General features: G+C 39.5%; 1 pseudogene; it reads right to left on the bottom strand.

Annotated features, from left to right (window-relative positions):
- Positions 1–3270: 3270 nt before the first annotated feature.
- On the bottom strand, positions 3271–5863 carry LOC103077036 (52 kDa repressor of the inhibitor of the protein kinase-like; annotated as a pseudogene).
- Between the last annotated feature and the right edge of the window lie 13906 nt (positions 5864–19769).

A 19769-nucleotide genomic window follows, 5' to 3' on the forward strand; every position in this document is an offset into this window, starting at 1 on the left:
CTCTCACTGTTGTGGCCTCTCCCGTTGCAGAGCACAGGCTCCGGACGCGCAGGCTCAGCGGCCATGGCTCACGGGCCCAGCCGCTCCGCGGCATGTGGGATCTTCCCAGACCAGGGCACGAACCCATGTCCCCTGCATCGGCAGGTGGACTCTCAACCACTGCGCCACCAGGGAAGCCCCTGTACATCTTTTCTGATGAGGTGTCTGTTAAGATCTTTGGCCCATTTTTCAGTTGGGGTATTTGTTTTCTTATTGTTGCATTTTAAGAGTTCTTTGTATATTTTGGACAATAGTCCTTTATCAGATGTGTCTTTTGCAAATATGTCTGTCTGTGGCTTGTCTTCTCATTCTCTTGACATTGTCTTCCACAGAGCAGAAGTTTTTAATCTTAATGAAGTCTAGGTTATCAATTATCTCTTTCATGGATCATGCCTTCGGTGTATCTAAAAAGTTACCCCTATATCTAAGGTCTAGGATTTTCACCTATGTTATCTTCTAGGAGTTTTATATTTTTGCATTTACATTTAGGCCTGTGATCCATTTTGATTTAGTTTTGGTGAAAGGTATAAGGTCTGTGTCTAGATTCCTTTTTTTTTTTTTTTTTTGCATGTGTATGTCCAGTTGTTCCAGTACCATTTGTTGAGAAGACTATCTTTGCTCTATTATATTACCTTTTCTCCTTCATTGAAGATCAGTTGACTGTATTTATGTGGGTCAGTTTCTGGGCTCTGTACTGTGTTCCCTTTATCTATTTCTTTATTCTTATGCCAATACCACTCTGTTTTGATGACTGTAGCTTTATAGTAAATCCTGAAGTCTGGTGGTATCAGTCTTCCAGTTTAGTTCTTCTCCTTCACTGTTGTGTTGGCTATTCTGGGTCTTTGGCCTCTTCATAGAAACTTTAGAATCAGTTTGTCAACATCTACAAAAATAACATTCTGGGATTTTTATTGTGATTGTGTTGAATCTATAGAGCAAGTTGGGAAGAACTGATATCTTGACAATATTGAGTCTTCCTGTCTGTGAGCATGGAATATCTCTCCATTTATTTAGCTCTTCTCTGATTTTGTTCATCAGAGTTCTGTATTTTTCCTCATATAGACCTTGCATATACTTTGTTAGATTTATACCTCAGTATTAGATTTTTTAAGCGCTAATGTAAATGGTAGTGTGTTTTTCATTTTAGATTCCACTTCTTCAATGCTGGTACATAAGAAAATGATTGGCTTTTGTATATTAACTTTGTATCCCACAACCTTGCTATAATTGCTTATTAGTTCCAGGATTTTTTTGGTTGATTCTTTCACATTTTCTACACAGACAATTACCTTCTCACCATTAAGTATTTTAGCTGTATTCTGTAGATGTTCTTTATGAAGTTGAGGATATTTCCCTCTTTTCCTAGTTTTCTGATAGATTTTATTAGGAATGGGTGTTGGATTTTGTCAAATGTTTTTCCTGCGTTTATTGATATGATCACGTGATTTTCTTTAGCCCGTTGATGTGATGGATTACATTAGTTGGTTTTGGGGTTTTGTTGTTTTGTTTTTGCGGTACACGGGCCTCTCACTGCTGTGGGCCCCTCCCGCTGTGGAGAACAGGCTCCGGACGCACCGGCCCAGCGGCCACGGCCCACAGGCCCAGCCGCTCTGCGGCATGTGGGACCCTCCCGGACCGGGGCACGAACCCACGTCCCCTGCATCAGCAGGCAGACTCTCAACCACTGCACCACCAGGGAAGCCCTACATTAGTTGATTTTTGAATGTTGAACCAATCTTGCATACCTGGGATAAATCCCACTTGGTCATGTTGTATAATACTTTTTATACATTATTGGATTTGGTTTGCTAATATTTTGCTAAATATTTTTGCATTTATGTTCATGAGAGAGATCAGTCTGTTTTTTCCTTTTCTTGTAATGTCTTTGTCTAGTTTTGATATCATGGTAATTCTGGCCTCATAAAATCAGTTAGGAAGTATTTCCTCTGCTTCTGTCTTCTGAAAGAGATTATAGAGAATTGGTGTAATTTTTTCCATATTAAAAGTTTGGAAGAATTCACCAGCAAACTCATATAGGCACAATGTTTTCAAAATGAAATTTTAAAACAAATTTATTGAAAAGCCAAATCCATATTTTATTTATATTGAAATAAGCTTATTTTGTTGAAATAAGATGAAATAAAACTTCATTTAGATTAAAATAAAATTTTTTCTCCTCACTAAAGACAATAGCCATATATACTGTTATTCCTAAATGAACCACAAAATGTTTATTTTTGCAAGTTTCCCAGCTCAAGGTGAAGTAAGTGTAGTCAGAGAAAAAGCAGAAGAAAACAGTAAATCACTTGTATCCATTGCCTCTAATTCTGTCTTGAGCGTGATGCAGAAGTGTTTAACATATACCTGATAAAAAGGTTATGATAAAAGAAGGTGTAGGCTCCACAGAGTAACGTAAATGGCAGCAACCAGGTGTGGAACAACAGTGGTAGGCTCTTCATTTGAACTTCAATTGTAACTTGTTTCTTTAGGTTCACTTGATAAAGACAAAACTACACTGTTTAACCAGCTCACAGTTTCTCTCTCTCTCTCTCTGGTAATTCCCTTCACTGTACATTACAAATGTTTAACAATATACTTAAACCTTCAACTAGTCAGGGCTTCCCTGGTGGCGCAGTGGTTGAGAATCTGCCTGCCAATGCAGACAACACAGGTTCGAGCCCTGGTCTGGGAAAATCCCACATGCCATGGAGCAACTGGGCCCGTGAGCCACAATTACTGAGCCTGCGCGTCTGGAGCCTGTGCTCCGCAACAACAGAGGCCGCGATAGTGAGAGGCCTGCGCACCGCGATGAAGAGTGACCCCCACTTGCCACAACTAGAGAAAGCCCATGCACAGAAATGAAGACCCAACACAGCCATAAATAAATAAATAAATACATTGTGTATTATTAAAAAAAAAAACAAAAACAAAAACAAAACCTTCAACTAGTCAAAGGTCAGTTGTGAGATTCGTTGTAATATTTTATAAAATGTATTCCTTCCTCCCACCCCTCCCCAAAATTTATTCCTTCAAAGAACTGATAACTCAATACAGTTGGGTCCACAGTGATAACAGATGCTATGTTTGAAATGACTTTGAACAATTCCAGAGTGCCGGTACCAGAGATCATGCAGAAATGAAATGTGGCGCTTTCAGTACTATCTTCTGGAAGACCAGATAAGTTTTCAAAGTGTGAGCGTCAAAACGGTGGTTGTTTAAACAGGTAGATTATCAATGGCTAATGTATTCAGTCAGAGCCCTGTAGGCAAAAATATTCAAAGATTAAGGTGTCTATGTGCACCTTACAGCTTTTCCTTCAAATATTAAATATAGGAGAAAACCTATTTTTAAACATTCTTTTAGGTATTTTGATAGTTTATGAATTATCTGTAGGAAGCATAGTTGTATAGTTTGTATAGTTTGATATATGTGTCTACCATGAAATCCAGGTCATGTTTTATATAAAAATTCATTTTAAGCAAAACCAAGTTACTTGAGCTTAGGTCTGTCAAAGTGTTCCTCAGGTGTGCTTTGAGATGCTTTCCTCCATTTTCATGGGGCTCATTCTCAACCTCCATCACAGAAAGAATGCAAAGGCCCTTCAGCAATGCATAAACATTAGGAAAAAACTTGAGGCCAGGCAGGTGAAGGGCTTCATAAGGGGTGGATGGAAGCTCTTACCTCTGTCCTTCTGTGTTTCTGCTTGATTTTCCAATTGTGGAGCTGGGCTGAGAGTGTGTCAGGCTAAGAGTGTTGCTAAGTCACTTGTGTACACGTCAGCATGCTATTCCTCTGATGTGTTGAATTTGAGCTGTGACCGATGGTACCAGAGATAAGCATTTACAGGCTTTGGGGTGTTGTTCTGAGTATATACAGTTGATACTTGAACAACTTGGGGGTTAGGGGCACCAACATTGCCTGCAGTCGATCTGCATGTAACTTACAATCAGCTCTCCCTAACCACAGTTCCTTCCTATCCATGGATTTGCCCAACTGTGGATCACATAGTACTGTGGTATTTATTATTGCAAAAATCCCGTATAAGTGGGCCTGTGCAGTTCAAACCTGTGTTGTTCAGGGGTCAGCTGTATCTTTAAGTTCCCGAGTAACTCCACTGTTGGAACACTTAGGGATCCTTCAGAGTAAGTCTCAGAAGTTAATTGAGATTTCGGGTTACCTTGCTGAACTCTGTGGAATTTCCCAGGGAATTTCATTTGAATATCAGGTTTGGTTAGCAAATTTATGGCTTCCTCAAACCGAAATCCATGGTAAGTTTTAATATTTTCCATCACTCATTAGTGAATGCAACGCTGCAGTCATTCTACTGACTGCAAAGAAAACATCAGAGATTTGCCCCCTGGAGATTTTCTCCACAGACTCTTGAAAAAGATAGGACTTTTTAAAGAGGTTAAGATAGGATACTTTAAAGGATAAAATGACAAAATGAAATAAAAATGAAATAAAAATCTGTTGATACACTGCAGAGGACAAATGCTCAGCCAGCTAGATGGTTATTCCATCTAAACATAAAGTAAGTGCTTGCAGGAGATCTATTTAAATTTCAAAAACATCATTCTTGTCTGTCCACTGAGAATGATAAATTTCCTTCAGGTCATTACCCTTTTCATTATTCTGAGAAGAGACAGAAATTACATTGTCAGGTTCTAAAAGAGTCATGGTAATTGATGGATAAAAGAACAACCTTCCTCAATTGTTCCCAATGCAACAGGTACGCCCCTAACAGGCACTGATTTTTGCCAACCACATATGTAAGGCACAGGAAGAACAGAGTGTGTAGACAGCTTAGGGATACTTCCCTACAAGTCTTAAAGCAACAACTTTCATTTCTGAAGAAAATCTACTGGATACAACGTCTGCCTGGCCATGACAGTGCTCCATATTTAGTCCCTACTTCTCAGTTACCCCCAGTGTGAAATTACACAACCAGAATTTCTGTATCAACTTGTTGAGGAAGGAAGCCTACAAATTCTTCTCTTGAGTATGAAATTCCTCAGCAAACCTCACCAGGACGGTCTGGTGTTCTTCCCCAGCTATGTTCACACATCATCATAATCACGAGTCCCTCACTTTCCTGAGGGTTTCTTCCTGAATGAGGCTCTCACAGATCTCTAGGGGCTGATTCTACTGTTTGCCAACAGTACGTTAACTGTTGTTGTCTCAAAGTGCCTTCTCAGGACCTCTCCACCAGAATTTGTCTTGCACTTCTGCGATGCTTGAGATTTATCAGAAGTTAAGAGAATTTATGGGAGTTCATCAGCCTCATGTCCATCCAGAGGTAGGTTTTGTTTTACATAAGAATTGAAATTTCAATACAAACTACTATGTATAGAATAAATAGTAAACAAGGACATACTGTACAGCACAGGGAAATATAGCCATTATGTTGTAATAACTTTAAATGGAGTATACTCTATAAAAGTATTGAACCACTATGTTGTACACCTGAAACGAATATAATATTGTAAATCAACTATACTTAAATCTAAAAAAAAAAGTTCTTTTAAGGAAATTTCAAATAAAGGTTTTTAGGGATTGTTTCCATTCTCTTCAAGAGTTAAAGATAAAATGTCTTCATCCAGTTCTTCACCTCCTCCTTCTGCACCAGGGGTCGGAGCATCACTTTGTATCCTTATATTTTTGTTCCTGTTCAGAAGTTTTGTTGATTTTGGTTTTGGTTTTTATGTTTTAGTGTCATGATTTCACCTTCACTCAATTCTTTTGTTTTCTGTCTATCAGGCAAATTGTTCAGATGACTGGTGAGATTAAAAGCGAGTGTACTATAATGACCATTTCTACAGATCATAGAGGTCTCAAAGTGTTTGTCACATCACCAATAATGTTTTATCTTCTAAGTTTTATATTTTTAAGTCTGCTTTGCTATGCTTCTTCACCTGCTCTGCATCTGGCCAGGTCCTCCAGGGAACCTAAAGACCAGCTCTGACTCTTCCTTGTGCAGTGGGGGCCGCGAAGGAGTTAAGCGTCCTCATCTCTCAAGTCTTGCTTCCCCCTTCCTATCTCCTCAGGGCATCCCACCCTCAGGCAAGGTTGGGAAGGAGAACCAGCCTAACCCTGCCCACCTAGAATTCTGTGCCCAGGCTATCGATTAAATATGAGAGTAGAAAAAGACTATTTTAGGTGTGCAAACAGTCCCCCCCAAATTTACCTCTCTTGCATTCTGGGGTAGGCACGCTTCTAAACTGCCCCCCAATGATTTTGCCTCTGTGTATGGGCTGGACCTAATGGTTTGCTTCTAATGAATAGAACATGGCAAAAATGATGGCTATCACTTCCAAGATTAGGTTACAAAAGACTGACTTGGTCATGCTTGCATTCTCTCTTGCTTGTTCTGATGAAGTTAGTTCATTGTAATTTAAATGTGACTGCTAGCATAGTTCATACTACTTAAAGTTTGAAAGCTTTTCTAGTATAGACTGGCATCATAAATTTTGTTTTAGTATTACCTACAAAGTATCTGAAACCACAGCAATATCAAGCATTGAATGTTCTACACATACAGAAACCCTCTTTCCTGAGACTTTTAGCCTTCCACGTGTGCTCTTGCATTTTGTTCATTCAATGTCTGTTCTAATTATTTATTGCTGCACACCAAACCACTTCCAAACCTAGCAACATAAAAACAAAAGTTTTATTATCCTAATGGAATTCAGATAGGGCATGGTGGGGACGTTTTATCTCTGCTCCTCGATGTCCAGGGCCTCAGTGGGGAAGACTGAAAGGCTGAGGGGTGATTTGAAAGGGTGGAAACTGGAATCACGTGGAGGCTTCCTCACTCCCATGCTGGCACCTGGGCTGGGATGACATGAAGGCTGGGCTGGGTTGGGGCTGTTGAGAAGAGCACCTGTGTGGGGCCTCTCTCTCGTGTGGGCTTTTCCCGGGATGGTGGCCAAGTTCCAAGAGGAACCTTCCTGAGCATGAGTGTTCCAGGGGACCCAGGCGGGAGCTCTGTGGCCTTTTATGACCTCACCTCAGCAGTCACAGAGCATCACTTCTTCCACAGTCTATTGCAGGGGTCAGCAAACAGTGGCCTGATGCCTAATGCATCCTGCCACCTGACTTTGTAAAGAACATAGCCATGGAACATAGCCATGTCCGTTCATTTATGTATCTTCTGTGTCTGCTTTCGTGCTCTGATGCAGAGTTGAGTAGTTGCAACAGAGACCATATGGCCTGCAAAGCCTAAAATATTTACTATCTGGTCCTTTACAGAAAAGGTTTGCTGAGCCCTGCCCTATTGGTTAAAGCAGTCACTAGCTATTCTGTGTCAAGGGGAGGAAACAAACCCCACTCTTGGAGGGGGGTGTGTCAAAGAAGGTACAGCCATTTAAAAAAATCACCATGGCACCTGTTTGCCTCTCAGATTTTAATCCTTGTTTGCTTTTGAATTTTTTAAGCTATTTAAAACAGCTCTTCTATTTGTATACTAAAGTTCTGTTAGAGAAAGTTAAAAAGTGAGAGTCAACTATGTTATTTCAAGTTTTCTTCTTTTTTTTTTTTTCTTTATTTTTTTTAAGCCGTGCCATGCAGCATGTGGAATAGTTACCCAACCAGGGATTGAACCCGTGCCCCCTGCATTGGGAGCGCAGAGTCTTAACCACTGAACCAGCAGGGAAGTCCCTCTTTTTTCTTTTTGAACTTGCTTATGTCAGCTCCTGTGGATAAATATTTGGCTGGTAATTCTTTCAAAGTAAGGTTAGAGAGGTTAATCCATGTTCACAGAGTTAATATCAGAGATAAGGAGACCTTTAGTCCTCCCCCACCCCCCAAAAAAGTGGAAATGGTAAACAATTGTCCAGACAGTTAAGTCTCCCTTGGTCAAGAAGTTTCCGTTTTAAAAATTATTAACTACATATTTATGAAAAAATTTTTTTACTTAAATATGCTGTATTGGTGCCATTTTAATTAATTCCCCAATTTCCTCATCTGTAGAATGAGGGGGTTAGGTAGTTGGTGGCTCTCAATGCAGGCTGCATATTCAGATCATCAGGATCCCTGGTCCCCATCCTAGATAATTAAATCAGAATGTCTGAGTATAAGCTGAGATTGAGCTCAGTAAATCCTAGAGGAGAAAGAAATTCATAAACTTTAAAAGATTTTGTCTCGGGCTTCCCTGGTGGCACGGTGGTTGAGAGTCCGCCTGCCGATGCAGGGGACGGAGGTTCGTGCCCCGGTCCGGGAGGATACCACATGCCGCGGAGCAGCTGCGCCCGTGGGCCATGGCCGCTGGGCCTGCGCGTCCGGAGTCTGTTGCTCCGCAACGGGAGAGGCCACAACAGTGAGAGGCACGTGTACAGCAAAAAAACGGTGTAAAAAAAAAAAAAAAAAAAAAAAAAAAAGTACCAAAGCCCTCATTAAAACCAGTAAGGAAATGGCTACATACATGTTCAGGAGCCAGTACTCTAGAAGGGGCGGTTGAATAACCATATTACATGCCTGATATGCTATATTATAAACTTACATTCCTCAGTGTCTGGTTCTCTGGCTTTTGCCAGAAGCTTAACAAAAGACATGTAGACATCCATCACACTCCTTGCAGTGGTAGCAAAGTCACCAGTCATCAAGGCATGGATTTCAGAGAGCAATACCCTGCAATGCACGGACAAATTAGAAGTGCCGCTGTATGCAAACTAGAACGATAATCAGCATTGGATGTGGGCAGCCACAGATGAAAGAACACCCGCTACTCACGAAACAACCCCAGAAGTAGAAGGAGCAAGTTATTTTACTGTGGGAACCTGAATTCGGAGAATTATGTAGTCAACCATTAGGAAAACCTCAAGTTAACTGAACGGCAGGGATGAGTTTCTATCATTGTGGAAATTCCTACCAAAAAAGTTATTGAAAAACCTTCTATACCCAGCAGGGGACTGGGTATAGAAGGTTTTTCAATAAACTTCTCAGGGGACTTCTGAGATGTGTTTATAAAAATATCTGAGATTACCTAATGAGAAAGATATATGCTACTTACCATACCCACGAGAATTGTTTCCCTCTGCACTCAGAGTTTCTGTGGCTGCTATGCCCAAAGTAACCTACATGAACCAGGCAATCTGCAAACAAGACGGCAAAGTAAATAATAAAAATGTATTCTCCTTCCTACTTCCATGAATCCCCAGAACTAAATACTGGTATGATATGGGTCAGTTTTCTGGTCTGGACACTAGTTTTGCTTTGGCTTCAGTGAATGCCCCTGGAATTTACTTTATATGGAGTATATTGGGTTGGCCAAGAATTTCTTTTGGGTTTTTCCATAAGAGGTTACGGAAAAACCCAAACAAACTTTTTGGCCAATGCAGTACTTCCCAGGTTCTTCCCGAGGTTCCCCGGTGTAGGGATGTGGCTACTTGAACCAGCATAGGGGAAACCGCTTCACTCCTATTAACACACAGAGTTGACTCAGTCTCCCATTTGCAGATTACCGCCCTGAGGTCATTTATGAACTTAACAAATCTCATCATATTGGCTTTTTATCCAACCATAGTAGCTGAATTCATTTTTTTTTCTAAATTAGTATTTTTATGCCCCTATTGTAATGAAAGCCAAGCTTCTTTGCGCTCTAACTATGACAGGAAATTATTAGTCTACAGCAGGCCTTCTAGAGAGTGAAGGAAAGACAGGGGTGTTAACTCATTCTCTAAACTGAGTTCCTTGGAAGAATCGGAAGTCATCCTAGATGCCATCCAGTAGTCGGTGGCAGAGCATTCCCATCAACCAGGAATTTCGGAATAAGAAAGCAGTCTCTGTTACACTGACCTTGCAAACTGACTTGCTTGCTGCCTCTGAAATGGCTGCCCCCAGAGGCTTTGCCGCATTGAGACTGATCTGTCTGGCGGTGGAAGAGTCCAAATCCAGGATAAAAAGTAGACAAATGGTAGAGGAAGAAAATGAGTAGCTTCTGCGTTCCACTGGACACTGATATCCCATTATAATAAAAATGCTCTTTCTTAACACAGCCTCTCTGACATTTTACCATACTCATCTTTGGGCAGAGTTTACTCTCTCATTATTTCTAGAATACTCTTTCTTGTCAGACACTATGGACAGCCACTTGGCCCTGAATTCTACTGCTTTTCCCCCAAATTTCCTTGTGTAGGGTATAGCAGTTTTCTCTAGCTGAGTTGCTTATAGGCCCATAAAATCTTAACAGTTTTCAGAAAATGTGCCATAAAAATAATTTCTAACACAACAGGGAGGCACAGAACCTCTTGGCAGCTGCTACTGATGGAGCATCAGCCCCATCCTGTAGCCGATTAAATTTCTCTGAATAAGCCTGTGGCCTGTCAGTAGTTGTTCCAGCATAAGAATAAATGTCTCTCTGGAATAGAAGAATGAATAACGGTACATTTCTATACGTAGCCTACCCACAGAAGTATACAGTCACATCCATACCAGCTTGTGTTAACAGTAAAATGTGGAAGAGAACAATATAATCCCCTCCAATGTAGTATGGAAACCAATGCAGGGTTGGTGCCTAGAAATGAAGACAGATCTATGGGAAATGATAATTTGGAAAATAATTATTTTCCGTGTTTCAGCCGGGGCTGAAGGTGCTAATGAGCACTAAAAAGTTCTGTAAATAACTGGAGGGCAAAGAGAAAGAAAAAAGGAAGAGTCACAGACTTAATAGCCAGCCCTTTAGAATTGATAATACATGCCTTTCCTAGTTAATCCACCCCATTCCCAGAGAGTTAGCCATATCACTGGCCCCAACAATATCATATAATAGTTTTCAAATCCATAGTGTAAAGAAGGCCAGCTTCCCTAGCCTGTCAATAAAGCATAGAGTCACTATTCTAATCTCTGACAGTTTCCCATTCCTTAATCTGCGTTTTTCTTCAGTTTTTTTTTTTTTATAGTTGGGATGATGGAAAGACTTTTGGCAGGAGAAACAGCACTTCTCACATCTACTTTCTATTTCTTAGGAAAGAGCTTGTTCTTTGTGGATTTGCCAACCTGGGCCCCGGTAGGAATCATGTGAGAAAACTTGAGTGAGCACAATAGGAACTCGCCACTTCCTTTTCCTCCTATTAAACCTCTGGAATATTACAGACAATTTTAGAAATGGGTATATTTCATTAGGGCCAAAGTAAGGGCCCTGATGGAACATTTGTTTCTCTACAATGTAAAGCATGAATACTGAATTTATTAAAATGATCAGGAACCAGGAGAATAGAAATGGTGTCAATCCCCTATGCCCTTGCTAAGTAGACAAACACAGGATTAGTAATGGAAGGCATAATAAAAGGATGTTAAGTCTTAAGAATGCGTGTTGTTCTTCGCTGAAATTCAAAGAAGAGGAATAAGGGAGGAAGAGTCAAGAGTTAGATGTTTAGAAGGAATATTTCAAAGCAACAGTTTGGACTTTTGCTCTCACATGATAGGTTTTGGCTTAGATTTGCAAAGCTAGCGTTCCAGAAGTTGTTTTATTTCTACTTAGGTATTAATTAAGCTACCACTAGGTGCCATTCTCACAGACAGTGGTTAAGAGGGTCAAAGACTGATGTGTTTTTGATTTTTTAAAAGAAATAGTACTCTCATAAAGGACCTAGACATAAAGAATTCCTAGAGCTCTCCTTAAGTGTAAAGCATTATACACAATTGGAAGCAGTTTCAAAAAATACCTAGGTATAATTAATTTTATCCCATACTAATTTCGATGTTATCGATTATTGCTTATTCTAGTATTACCTTCCTTCATTTTATCCAAGCCTTAAGAAGAACAGAATTTTCAAATTCACCCTGAACTCTTCTTGAATTTGGTCTTCCAAGGGCCCTAGTCACAGTTCTGGGACCTTCAGCAGCTTTGTCAACTACCAAAACCTCTTACTGCTTCCGCTGAGGCTTTAACTTAAGCTTTAGGCTGGTGTCTGCTAGTCTTGAACAAGCTTAGGTGACTTTGCCCAGTGCACCACATCCCTGAGTACTCAGAGCTGTTTCCTTCCTCAGCTGAAGTAGAACTAGAGGGAGAACACGCCCTCTTGACTACCTCTGTGATGGTTAACTCTCTGTGTCAACCTGGCCCAGTTGTTTGGTCAAACACCGGTCTAGATGTTGCTGTGAAGGTGTTTTTAGATATGATTAACATTAAATCAGTAGACTTTGAATAAAGCAGTTTACCTTCCATGATGTAAGTAAGCCTCTTCTAATCAGTTGAAGGTCTTAACATCGAAGACTGAGGTTTCCCAAAGGAGAAGGAATTCTCCTCAAGACTGCAATAGAGAAACTCTGCCTGCCTGCCCTAAAGACTGCAGACTCTCTAGCCTCTAAAATTCCATGAGCCAATCCTTAAAATAAGTCTCTTTTCTCTCTCTGTCCCTCTCTCTCTCTCTATCCTGTTGGTTTTGTATCTCTGGAGAACCCTGACTAATACAACCTTTCTAATAAGAAAATTATTTCTAGTGAAATAAGTCAGAGAAAGACAAATACCATATAGTATTACATATTTGGAATCTAAAAAAAATGAACTCGTAGAAACAGAACAGATTGGTGGTTGCCAGAGGTGGGGGATGGAGGGGATGGGTGAAGGGGGTCAAAAGATACAAACTTCCAGTTATAAGAAATAAGTTCTGGGGATGCAACGTACAGCATGATGACTATAGTTAACAATACTGTGTTGTACATTTGAAAGTTGCGAAGAGAGTAGATCTTAAAATTCTAACCACAAGAACAAAACATATGACTATATGAGATGATGGATGTTAACTGGACTATTGTAATCGTTTTGCAATGTTTACATAAATCAAGTTATTAGGTTGTACACATTAAATTAATACCATGTTATACACCAGTTACATCTCAGTAAAACTTGGGGAAAAAAGAAAGTTATTCCTCTATCTTTGCTTTTAGCATTTTTTTCTTTGAAACCAGAATTGAGCTTCTAATCTGCATCAGTCACTTGCACTTATTTACAGTCATTTCTTCATGGGTTTCCTTAGTAATAGCTCTAACAGGTTTCTATTGTGCACCTTCTTTTTTTTTTAAAGAACCTTATCATTCCTGCATCTTTTCTAGAAGAGAACATTTCAGAATTACATTTAACAGAAAGTAAAGTTAAAACATAAATACTACGTGATTTCATCATACTCCTCTGTCACAATTTTTTCAGATGGAGCTCTTAAAAATATTTTAAGTCTTTGAGGATATCTATCTGATAATGTCCCATTTCTTTTTTATCAGAATCACTTATGTATGTTGGATTGTGGGTAGGGAAGAAGAAATGTATTTAAATGAATTTAAGACACTAAAGACTGCAAGGTTGATAGTAAAAATGATGACAGAATACAAATGCCAGTTTGCAAAGGAGAAGGCAGAGCTGTTAGTAGTGATAAACTAAGAATCCTATCACAACTTCTCCTAATAAACTGGTAGCATACAGAACACTTGGCTACCTTAAGTTCCTTTCTCCTCATCTCCCCTGTTGCCTAAAGCCTCAGTGATGTCGCACCAGAAGAGCAACTTTCCAAGACTGCATGAGTGCGTTCTTCACTGGGGCTTGTGTATCTTTACCTGCTTGTGTGGCAAGGAGGTGCTTCTTTGGCTCTTGGAGATAGAAACACATAGAAATATGATTTAGTCCTTAAAGAATAAAGGAACCCACCCAGTTCCCAAGGGGGAGGATAAAGTTCAGAACAATCAGCAAAATTTTTTTTGAGTACCCATCAAATGCAAAGCACCCCACTCAGGCTCTTGGGAGTGGTACAAAAAAAAGTAGAAAACAGATCTCTTATCTTCAAAGAAATTACAGATGGGCTGATTTTCAAAAAAGCAGAAGACATACTTTACTGTTTAAAAACTCCCAGAGGGATTTAAATTCTACATTCTACCCGTGGCAGCACTTTTCCCCACTACTTGGGAATCCTGTCTGTATTGATATGTCCCCAAAGGAGGTGAGGCCAGCTCTGTTTCTCCAATACAAGTGCCCAGCAGCAACTATGGCACCTACGTGCTCTGCAAAGAACTTTTCCAGCAGTTGGTGTCTCCAGGGCCATAGAGCTCCCCTTTAGCACTTGGTGGGAAAGTTGACCACTTGAAAGTAGAGAATAAAAGAAACGTTGTGTGAAAATATTTGGCGTATATAAGTGGTGTGTATAAAGGGAATGTGATGTCCAACCTTGTGTTTTTCCTTCCTTCCTGGAACCAGTTTGAACAATTGTTACCCATTTAGTAGAAGTTGGAGGTCTGAACAGAAGCTTCCTGGTCTCTCCAAAGGGTGATTATAGCTGATGGTTGGAAGCTTGGCATTTCTAGAGAGAAAGAGGTGGCAGTAGCCCTTTTGCAACTTTTAGGCAGTGGTAAGAATTCTAGCCCTTCGTCTTTAAGCATTATGTTGAGCAGACTTCAACGTTTTCTTTCAGTATTTTATTCGAGAGAAAGAGAGGAGTGAAGGACAATGAGTCCAAAGTTTATAGCCTGAGCCACTGAAAGGTTGGAATTACTTTAACTAAATAAGCAGAGGCAGACTCAGGGAGAAGCAGGTTTCGGGGGAAAGATCAGGAGTTCAGTTTGGGACATACGAAAATTGAGACGCCTGTTAGACGTACAAGTAGCAATGTGGAGCAGGCAGCTGAATATATGCGTGTGGACAGGTCAGGGCTGGAAATGTACATTTGGATGTCATCTACATGCCTGAGACTGAATGAGATTCCCCAGGAGAAATTGTAGTCTAAGACAAAGAGCCAAAACGGAGCCCTGGAGCAGTCCTGCGTTTCAAGTCAGAGAGACAGGAGGAACCAGGGAGACCAAGTAGCAGCCGTTGAGGAGAGAGGAGAGTCAGGAGAGAGGGGTGTCCTGAGAACCAGAGGCAGAAGATGTTACAAGGAAGAAAAATAAAGTGATCAATTGTCGGGGACACTGCTGATGGGTCAAGTAAGGATAAAGAAGATGTGCCTTAGATTTTACAACGTGGGAGACATTAATAGCCCTAACAAGGGCAACTTATGTGAAGAGGTCGGGGTAGAGGCCTGAGTGAGTGGGCTCAGAAGAGAAGAGGAGAGGAATTGCAGACAAGGGGGGTAGATGATTATTTTGAGGAGTTTTTCTGTGGCAGGAACAGAAATAGAGCAGTAAGCGAGATGGGGGAATGAGGTCAGGAGTGGTTGTTTGTTTGTTTTTTACGTGGAAGAAATAGTACTATATTTGTATACTAGGGGAAATGTCTAGTAGAGAGAAAAAAATATGGATGCATTATAGAGGGGAGAATTGCTAAAGCAATTCTCAGAGTGCTGAACACATTCTAACCTCGTGCCAGGAGTTTGTTCCCACTCTGTGCACAATAAGCGCCAGCAATTCTGGTTAAGGAAATAGTTTCTGTAGGGACAGAGTGGAAAGACTTGTGGCGCTCACTTGAAAGCCACAATCCCTGCATCCTGGAGCCCAAGGACAGGATGGGATGAAAATGCTGACCTCGATGTCTCAGCTTTGACCAGACGATACATTTTTTTCTGGGCATTCCCACAAATACCACCCAAGCATCCTTTCTGTGCAATGTAGGTTATAATGAAACCTTCCTAAAACAGATTTGACCATTTGTGATCATTTGAAGGGACAAAATCAAATTTCCCCCTTTTACCTTAGAGATAATTGTTCCCATAGAAAATTTAGGCTGTCTACAGAATTATACAGGAAATTTTACTTCGTTTTTTAAAAGGTTTCAGGCATTATCTTCAATGTCTATGCAAATAATAAATTTCAATTTAGGAATTGATTTGTGGTAAGCCCATGGTTTCTTAAATCAATTCATTTTTTCCCCCATTTCACCGATTCTCTATTAGGCAATGCTTTCTTAGCCTACTTTGAATATACTAGAGTATTAGAAAATAGTAAAACTACTGTTTATGTAAAAATATTTTGTTAGCCTGATTTTTAAATAACTGAGAAGAATTTCTCCCCACAGGTATGGTTTAGAGAAGTTTTAAATAATTGATACCTTCCTAAGCGTTCCTTAAAAAAAAGAAAACCAGTTCAATCAGGACTTTTCAGTATTTTCCACCAGTTACCCCTCCTAGCAGAGGAGAACAAATCGTACTCTGGAGAGTACGGGGGTATGGCCAGAGTAGCCAATAAAATTATTGTTTCTTTGAAGTCTCTTGTTGAAATATTAAAATCGATACAAATATTTCATTTTATACTATAATAACACCATATTTTAAAATATATTAAAATGTTTTAAATTATCACTCAGGGAAAAAGAAATGTTCCGCTTGTATCATTGGTTCGATGAAGAGGCTGCTTTTCTTGGATTCTGTCCATGTCAGAAAACTGGGCTGCACCGAAGGCAGCTGACACCAATATCAGATTCATCGTCTTGACAATTTCTCTTCTCTATTTTGGAGTCCCAGTGTCTCTAGAACCCACACCCACAAAAAAAACGTCAAACAGTTTTTCACTGCTTTATGGGCTGTAAAAGGGTAAATGCTGAAAAAATACTTGTAGGATGCTGCTGGAGAGAGAGTGATGGTGCAGTATTTTCAGGTTCCTGTGATAAACAATTCTGAGAGTTGCGACATCCTGCTCACAGGCCAAGTAATCAGTGTCATATGATCTGCTCTCTGACCCAGTCAGCCTTTTTTACTATTTACACAGAATTCTTGTCAAAACACTTTTATGTTGAAGAAAGATGAGTAATGATGTTTTCTGTTTCACTAAAGCCAAAACTTTCACTATGCTTAAATGAACCGAGAATCTCAATGATGTAGTCCTTATGATTTCCATCTAACTCTCAATCTTTATTATTATAGCAATTTTATTGTTCACCAAAAAAAACATTAACAGTTTTGCTTTGCAGTTGTTATCTGAAATTATTTAGACTTCAAACAAATAAACCAAAAGCTATTAGATAAGAAAATTGAGTGAGACTTTCTTTATCACCACGATGAACAAGTTAGTCAAATTATCCAGGTTTTTGTCTTTGGTCATCACCTCTCTTTTCTTGCCTAATGAAAAGCAAGTCGACCTTGAGTTTGAAACCTTACTCCAGTGTACTTCCCCCATCCCATATTATTTTGAACCAAATCCTAAATATCATATGATTTTATCCAGAAACATTTCAATATACCAAAACATTTGATTGAGGGCAATTATATCAGGAAATGGAGCTGATTTGCAGGAGCCACTGGTTTTGTGTATAATCCAAGTAGTAACAGTGATTTACGAGGTGAGAAACTTATAAGGTAGATAAATATCTATTGTACAATAGACATGTCAGCCTTCTTGGACTCACTGAGAAGTCAAATGTTCAAGTTTGTCTACTCTGGTCAAAGTATAAATGTGGGCCACAGATACCCACAAAATTTGTTCTTGCCTCGTGTAGCGTCTTGCATTCACTTAAGGAGACTCCAGAGCTAATATCAATGGGTTCCTCGATTACACCAAAAAATGCCAGGGTTTTCAATCACTCTCTACACAAAAAAATTTTCTACTCTACAGTATGCATTCAAGAAAAACACAAGTTTGACTGACATGGAAAAGCAGAATTTTGCTAATTTTACTTGTACGTGCATCACAAAACCCTTTTAAGGGGCAAACATTTTAAACAGTTTTTCTCCAAATCCTGGAATAAAACTGACACTCTCTGAAAATGTACCATAGTTATCCTAGAGCTTTGAGAACTGCAGTTAGAATCCTGCAAGAATAAATATGCCCCTGCTTGAGAAGAGAACGAATCTGAAACCTTTGTGGTATGTGTGAAAGCTGGCTAGAGAAGGAAAGATGAAAAATGCTCTAGGGCATGATGTGTGTTAAGACTGCAAGTTGATCCCTCTCCGTGTTAGCAGATACAGTATCAGTAATACCTGCTGACACATCAAGAGCCAAGGAAAACCACTCGAAATCATTTGCCTTCTTGTTTAATTGATTATTGATGTTGCTCCCAATGTCCTCAACTCTTGGAGCAATGCTTCACACCAAATGGCTAATAGTTTTAAGCAAGTTTGTTTATTCTGGACAGATTCCTTCAGCTGCTGCAATCCAGCATGATCCAGTGAACTTACCAGCAGTAAATGGCTTTCCTTGCTTGGCTAACAAATGAGCCAGTAGGAAACTGGCTTTTGTTGCAGCCTTATTTTCATTTTTTATTTTTGTGAAGAAATTTTTCTGTGATGAGATATTCCATTTAAGGTTTTCCAATTTTTCTGACTGTTCCTCTCCTGTGAGTTGGGAATATTGTGATCAGGCTTAGTTTGGTAATGTCAGCACAGCCTTAATGTCATTGTATAGTAAACACAATGCTTTGCCATCTAATTTGATCAAAATAACCCACATTCCACTGTGCCTTAGAGGCATGACATTTGAAGTCCACTTTTCTTGTTTTGACATGATGGGTATGCACTGGCAGTGGAAAAAATAAAATGTCACGGGTAGAGTGATACATAAGGCTCTTGAAACACTGTCAAGTTCTAACTGTGTCAGTGGGATCTGTCAAGTTCTAAGTGTGTCAGTGTGATTCATAGCCCGTGAGCAGCAGTGTGAAGCAGTGATAGCACCACATAAGTAAGGCCTCTGTCCCAACTTACTCAACTCTGCCATTGTAGCACCAAAGCAACCATAGACAATACAGAAGCGAATACACGTGTCTGTGTCCCATAAGCATTATTTATGGACACCGAAATGAGAATTTCATGTAATCTTTCACATGTTGTGAAATCTTCTTCTTCTTTTGACTTTTTTTCAACTATTGAAGAATACAAAGGCCATTTTTAGCTCCAAGGATGTTGAAAACATTTGCTGAATCCTGCTCTAGAGGATAAGCCAAGGGAAGAGGTTTTTAAGAGAAAGTCTAGAAAATGGCACTGGAACTCTCACTTCTGTGTTGAACTCAGAGGAGGCAGTTTCTGACAATGTCATGGGGCACACTTCAGGTATAAGTGGATGGTAAGAAACTGATTATGGGAAATACAAGCAATCATTTCATGGAATTTACCTCTACATGGGGGGAAGGAAATGAGAGGTAGCTGGGGGATGATGTGATTTAAGAGAAAATTGTTGTTAAAATAGGAGAGATTTGGACATGAGCACTTAACCTTTATTTTCTCTTCCTTTTTTATTAAGAAAAATAATACCTATCTTGAAGTTTTTTAGAAAGGTCAAATGAGGTAAAGCATGTTTTGTACTCAGGATGATACCTAGCTTATGGTAGATTCTCAGTAACTCATATATTAATATTCATATATGTTCATTATTTTTTTTTGGTAAAAAAAACCCAACAGAGTCCAGATTACTTTGCTATTAGGTTCCTAAACTATCTTATTTAAAATGAAGACTGTACTCTTATTGAGGTGTTTTGAAAATGGTTAAATAATTGGAGGTTGACCAGTTAGTCAAGATTTTGTAACTTCAATAATTTTGATTTTGTAACTTCCTCAGCTTTCCTTCTTCTAGACTGAGTTCAATCAATTTAGTCTTTCTTCACGTGAGAGCCACGTTGCCCTTCAGATCCTTTTCAAAGTCTTTTTCAAGCCGTAATACAGTCATACCAACTATTATACAAATGAATCACACAAATCATACACTGATTTGGTATATTAGTAGGCTTATTTTTATTCTCACTAGTTTTTTTGGGGGGAGGAATGTAAATTTTTTTTAATTTAATTTTATTTATTTTTTTATACAGCAGGTCCTTATTAGTCATCAGTTTTACACACATAAGTGTATACATGTCAATCCCAATCACCCAATTCATCACACCGCCACCCCCA

The sequence above is a fragment of the Lipotes vexillifer genome, unplaced genomic scaffold, assembly GCF_000442215.2.
Source record: "Lipotes vexillifer unplaced genomic scaffold, Lipotes_vexillifer_v1.1 scaffold1010, whole genome shotgun sequence".
Lineage (NCBI taxonomy): Eukaryota > Metazoa > Chordata > Mammalia > Artiodactyla > Lipotidae > Lipotes > Lipotes vexillifer.